At 45.7% G+C, this 6,332-nt stretch overlaps 1 long non-coding RNA gene across 4 annotated transcripts in view; it reads right to left on the bottom strand.

The window, feature by feature from the left end:
- Positions 1-564: 564 nt before the first annotated feature.
- Positions 565-6,332, bottom strand: part of LOC134945314 (uncharacterized) — a 42,781-nt gene continuing 37,013 nt past the window's right edge. For 3 of the 4 annotated variants that reach the window (XR_010182093.1, XR_010182095.1, XR_010182096.1), the window contains 2 exons: positions 2,308-2,443; positions 565-796 (listed from right to left, as the gene is read on the bottom strand). This is a non-coding gene — a long non-coding RNA (uncharacterized LOC134945314). Of the gene's footprint in view, positions 942-2,307; positions 2,444-6,332 lie in introns of all 4 variants that reach the window. The other variant, XR_010182094.1, reaches the window with a different exon arrangement.

Here is a 6,332-nt window from a genome sequence, read left to right as displayed (position 1 = left end):
TATGGCCCCTCTGCTGAAGAAAGCAGTTGGAGATATCACCCTGCAACTGCAACAGCTCTCTAGCAGGGTACCCAATGCTGAGATAAATTTAGGGGTTGCAATGGATGATGTTGAAAGATTAAAATCCACTGTGGGGTGACTGGAGAAAGACAATAAACATCTTATTGATAAAATGGACAATATTGAAAACCGCACACGCAGGTGCCATTTACGCATAATAGGTTTACCAGAATCATTTAAGGGCCCGGGACTGGAAAACTTTGTCCGTAACACCTTACCGAAATTGCTAAACATCGAGGCTGATTGTGCAGATATGGTGATTGTGCGTGTGCATTGTCGAAGTAAAAAATATTACATAGAAAGAACATACAAACTCTACACACATATAAGTCACTATACTTGCAAACATGCGCAGCGAGCACAGCAATATATGGTAACACACGCATTTACACGGACATGTCACAGAGATGGATTCGACACTTATTTCATACAGTACATGATTATAATAATATCAAGCGCCAGACATCATGATGATTTAAAATGATATAATGAAGTAATGTCATGTATGTGTATTATTTGAATGAAGCCAGATACACCTGTCATATTTGGTATTTAAGCAACCAGATTAATGTGTAGATTCATTTGATACTTGTTATTAAGTTGTAGGACATTGCAACAAATAGTTATGATTAAATGTATGAAAGGTAAAATCACTTTTATTAGAACAATAGATATTCCAAACAGGTAGTGGACAGGAAGCTCAGGCCAGCCCTTTTGGATGTCTTCAAGGTTGAACCTGTGGAGCATATACAAATAGACTAGTGACTCATCATAAATGAGAAAGTCCCCTCCCCCAAAAACTAGATAACACATTGCTGATCACACAGGAGGCAGTTGCTGTTTTGTCCCAGAGGATGAGGGAGTTGCTGCCAGACCAGTTCCTGCATGATTTTACACAGAGAGAGAGAGAGAGAGAGTGATATGGAGAGACGAATTTATATAACTTAATGAGAATGGTATTGTATGCTGGCCTGTAACTGTATGTATTTTGTATTAACTGATTACTGTGCTATTGTATCCATGTAACTATAGGTATACTGTACATTGTAATATATTTTGAATCCATATCCTTTTAATAACAAATATATACATCAATGAGCTTTGGAACTCAGATAATGTGTGGGTGTATTGTTTTCTCTTATGGGATGCAGTGTTTTGCTATGTATAGCGCACATTCATGGCACATGGTAATAAGAGGTGCAGGCATTTACAATATATATTAGAGTGGGCATTTTAAATATTTTTTAAGGAAACAATTTTTTCATTTACAGCATAGAATGGGAGACCAGGCACGAGCAGGATCTAATAGACCACGTGTGGTTATTTTCAAAACCCTGAACTTTCTCCATAAAAACGCCATATGGAAGGCTTCTCGCAAAATAGATCTTCAGTGGGAAGGTTCAGCTTTGGGAATTTTTCAAGACTACTCTGTGGAAATTTCTCGCCTTCGCAAAGCCTATAACCCCATTTGTGCCTTCCTGGTGAAAAACAAGCGTAAATTCGCCATGCTGTATCCAGCACGACTCAGAATATTTCAAGGATCCTCCTTCACTGACTTTACCACCCCCCGGAGACGCTGAAGCCTATCTTAAGGAAGAGGCTGAAACTCTTGCACGGGATATTTCGGATGACCCAGAGGGTTGACTGTCTCTTCTCGTTTCTTTTCAGGTTTCAGCCGTGTCCCTTTTGGGTTTAATTACGCTACGTCTGACTGATTTCAGCAGAGTTGTCCCACTTTGTTCTAAATATCTTGTTATATTGATCATTAAGTGAGCTTGAATAATTGTTTTCCTCCTAGCTATACTTTCTAAATATCGCTGGCGGTAACGGAGCAGTCCCGCCCTTCTGTTGGTTTTGATGGTTATTATTAGTATTACCAAATGTTTTTGCTTCACCCGAAGTCTGTTTATTATTATTTACATTTTTCATGTAATGTTTGTCTCATTACTACTTTTTCTGCTGTCTGACTTTCTCTTTTTCAATTTCTCTGTGTCTATACTCCCTGTAGTGGTCTTCTTTCCTCATGTTTTTCCCTCCCTCCCCAATCACATCTTACTATCATAGGGATGTGATATTATAACATGCTTTTCGTTTGCCAGATATTGTATTTTTCTTTTCCTTGGTATTGCTACTGTTAGGATATGCACTTTTAATGTAGGGGGTATTAACACACCGGCTAAAAGACGAAAGATACTATATTACTTGAACAAAAACCGCATTGATATTGCATGTTTACAGGAGACGCACCTGGTTCTACAGGAAACTAAAAAACGACAGATGTTGAATTGGTCCTTATTAGGAGCAGCATCTCTTAATTCGAAGTCCTGCGGTGTGGCTGTTTTAGCGAGATGATCTCTTTCCATTGAAGTTCTGTCGGTGGATTCTGACCCAGATGACAGATAATAAGATTTTACTTACGATAAATCTATTTCTCGTAGTCCGTAGTGGATGCTGGGGACTCCGTCAGGACCATGGGGAATAGCGGCTCCGCAGGAGACAGGGCACAAAAGTAAAAGCTTTAGGATCAGGTGGTGTGCACTGGCTCCTCCCCCCATGACCCTCCTCCAAGCCTCAGTTAGGATACTGTGCCCGGACGAGCGTACACAATAAGGAAGGATTTTGAATCCCGGGTAAGACTCCTACCAGCCACACCAATCACACTGTACAACCTGTGATCTGAACCCAGTTAACAGCATGATAACAGCGGAGCCTCTGAAAAGATGGCTCACAACAATAATAACCCGATTTTTGTAACAATAACTATGTACAAGTATTGCAGACAATCCGCACTTGGGATGGGCGCCCAGCATCCACTACGGACTACGAGAAATAGATTTATCGGTAAGTAAAATCTTATTTTCTCTGACGTCCTAGTGGATGCTGGGGACTCCGTCAGGACCATGGGGATTATACCAAAGCTCCCAAACGGGCGGGAGAGTGCGGATGACTCTGCAGCACCGAATGAAAGAACTCCAGGTCCTCTTTAGCCAGGGTATCAAATTTGTAGAATTTTACAAACGTGTTCTCCCCCGACCACGTAGCTGCTCGGCAGAGTTGTAATGCCGAGACCCCCCGGGCAGCTGCCCAGGATGAGCCCACCTTCCTTGTGGAATGGGCCTTGACAGATTTAGGCTGTGGCAGGCCTGCCACAGAATGTGCAAGTTGAAATGTGCTACAAATCCAACGAGCAATCGTCTGCTTAGAAGCAAGAGCACCCAGTTTGTTGGGTGCATACAGGATAACAGCGAGTCAGTTTTCCTGACTCCAGCCGTCCTGGAAACCTATATTTTCAGGGCCCTGACAACATCTAGCAACTTGGAGTCCTCCAAGTCCCTAGTAGCCGCAGGTACCACAATAAGCTGGTTCAGGTGAAACGCTGACACCACCTTAGGAAGAAACTGGGGACGAGTCCGCAGTTCTGCCCTGTCCGAATGGACAATCAGATATGGCTTTTGTGAGACAAAGCCGCCAATTCTGACACTCGCCTGGCCGAGGCCAGGGCCAACAGCATGGTCACTTTCCATGTGAGATATTTCAAATCCACAGATTTGAGCGGTTTAAAATGTGATTTGAGGAATCCCAGAACTACGTTGAGATCCCACAGTGCCACTGGAGGCACAAAAAGGGGGTTGTATATGCAATACTCCCTTGACAAACTTCTGGACTTCAGGAACTGAAGCCAATTCTTTCTGGAAGAAAATTTACAGGGCCGAAATTTGAACCTTAATGGACCCCAATTTGAGGCCCATAGACACTCCTGTTTGCTGCAAATGCAGGAATCGACCGAGTTGAAATTTCTTCGTGGGGCCTTCCTGGCCTCACACCACGCAACATATTTTCGCCACATGTGGTGATAATGTTTTGCGGTCACCTCCTTCCTGGCTTTGACCAGGGTAGGAATGACCTCTTCCGGAATGCCTTTTTCCCTTAGGATCTGGCGTTCCACCGCCATGCTGTCAAACGCAGCCGCGGTAAGTCTTGGAACAGACCTGGTACTTGCTGAAGCAAGTCCCTTCTTAGCGGCAGAGGCCATGAGTCCTCTGTGAGCATTTCTTGAAGTTCCGGGTGCCACGTCCTTCTTGGCCAATCCGGAGCCACGAGTATAGTTCTTACTCCTCTACGTCTTATAATTCTCAGTACCTTGGTTATGAGAAGCAGAGGAGGGAACACATACACCGACTGGTACACCCACGGTGTTACCAAAACGTCCACAGATATTGCTTGAGGGTCTCTTGACCTGGCGCAATACCTGTCCAGTTTTTTGTTCAGGCGGGACGCCATCATGTCCACCTTTGGTCTTTCCCAACGGTTCACAATCATGTGGAATACTTCCCGATGAAGTCCCCACTCTCCCGGGTGGAGGTCGTGCCTGCTGAGGAAGTCTGCTTCCCAGTTGTCCACTCCCGGAATGAACACTGCTGACAGTGCTATCACATGATTTTTCGCCCAGCGAAGAATCCTTGCAGTTTCTGCCATTGCCCTCCTGCTTCTTGTGCCGCCCTGTCTGTTTACGTGGGCGACTGCCGTGATGTTGTCCCACTGGATCAATACCGGCTGACCTTGAAGCAGAGGTCTTGCTAAGCTTAGAACATTGTAAATTGCCCTTAGCTCCAGTATATTTATGTGGAGAGAAGTCTCCAGACTTGATCACACTCCCTGGAAATTTTTTCCCTGTGTGACTGCTCCCCAGCCTCTCAGGCTGGCATCCGTGGTCACCAGGACCCAGTCCTGAATGCCGAGTCTGCGGCCCTTTAGTAGATGAGCACTCTGCAGCCACCGCAGAAGAAACACCCTTGTCCTTGGAGACAGGGTTATCCGCTGATGCATCTGAAGATGCGATCCGGACCATTTTTCCAGCAGATCCCACTGAAAAGTTCTTGCGTGAAATCTACCGAATGGAATCGCTTCGTAAGAAGCCACCATTTTTTCCAGGACCCTTGTGCAATGATGCACTGACACTTTTCCTGGTTTTAGGAGGTTCCTGACTAGCTCGGATAACTCCCTGGCTTTTTTCTCCGGGAGAAACACCTTTTTCTGGACTGTGTCCAGAATCATCCCTAGGAACAGCAGACGTGTCGTCGGAAACAGCTGCGGTTTTGGAATATTTAGAATCCACCCGTGCTGTCGTAGAACTACTTGAGATAGTGCTACTCCGACCTCCAACTGTTCTCTGGACCTTGCCCCTATCAGGAGATCGTCCATTTTCTTTGAAGAAGAATCATCATTTCGGCCATTACCTTGGTAAGGACCCGGGGTGCCGTGGACAATCCAACCGGCAGCGTCTGAAACTGATAGTGACAGTTCTGTACCACGAACCTGAGGTACCCTTGGTGAGAAGGGCAAATTGGGACATGGAGGTAAGCATCCCTGATGTACCGGGACACCATATAGTCCCCTTCTTCCTGGTTCGCTATCACTGCTCTGAGTGACTCCATCTTGATTTGAACCTTTGTATGTAAGTGTTCAACTATTTCAGATTTAGAATAGGTCTCACCGAGCCGTCTGGCTTCAGTACCACAATATAGTGTGGAATAATACCCCTTTCCTTGTTGTAGGAGGGGTACTTTGATTATCACCTGCTGGGAATACAGCTTGTGAATTGTTTCCACTACTGCCTCCCTGTCGGAGGGAGACGTTGGTAAAGCAGACTTCAGGAACCTGCGAGGGGGAGACGTCTCGAATTTCCAATCTGTACCCCTGGGATACTACTTGTAGGATCCAGGGGTCCACTTGCGAGTGAGCCCACTGCGTGCTGAAACTCTTGAGACGACCCCCCCCACCGCACCTGAGTCCGCTTGTACGGCCCCAGCGTCATGCTGAGGACTTGGCAGAAGCGGTGGAGGGCTTCTGTTTCTGGGAATGGGCTGCCTGCTGCAGTCTTCTTCCCTTTCCTCTATCCCATGGCAGATATGACTGGCCTTTTGCCCGCTTGCCCTTATGGGGACGAAAGGACTGAGGCTGAAAAGACATTGTCTTTTTCTCCTTTATACGGCAATACTTCCATGTGCCGTTTGGAATCTGCATCACCTGACCACTGTCGTGTCCATAAACAACTTCTGGCAGATATGGACATCGCACTTACTCTTGATGCCAGAGTGCAAATATCCCTCTGTGCATCTCGCATATATAGAAATGCATCCTTTAAATGCTCTATAGTCAATAAAATACTGTCCCTGTCAAGGGTATCAATATTTTCAGTCAGGGAATCCGACCAAGCCACCTCAGCGCTGCACATCCAGGCTGAGGCGATCGCTGGTCGCAGTATAACACCA

The sequence above is a fragment of the Pseudophryne corroboree genome, chromosome 7 (assembly GCF_028390025.1).
Source record: "Pseudophryne corroboree isolate aPseCor3 chromosome 7, aPseCor3.hap2, whole genome shotgun sequence".
In the NCBI taxonomy this organism is placed as follows: Eukaryota; Metazoa; Chordata; class Amphibia; order Anura; family Myobatrachidae; genus Pseudophryne; species Pseudophryne corroboree.
The sequence above is the reverse complement of the archived record's forward strand: the minus strand, read 5'-3'. Positions and strand labels throughout refer to the sequence as shown.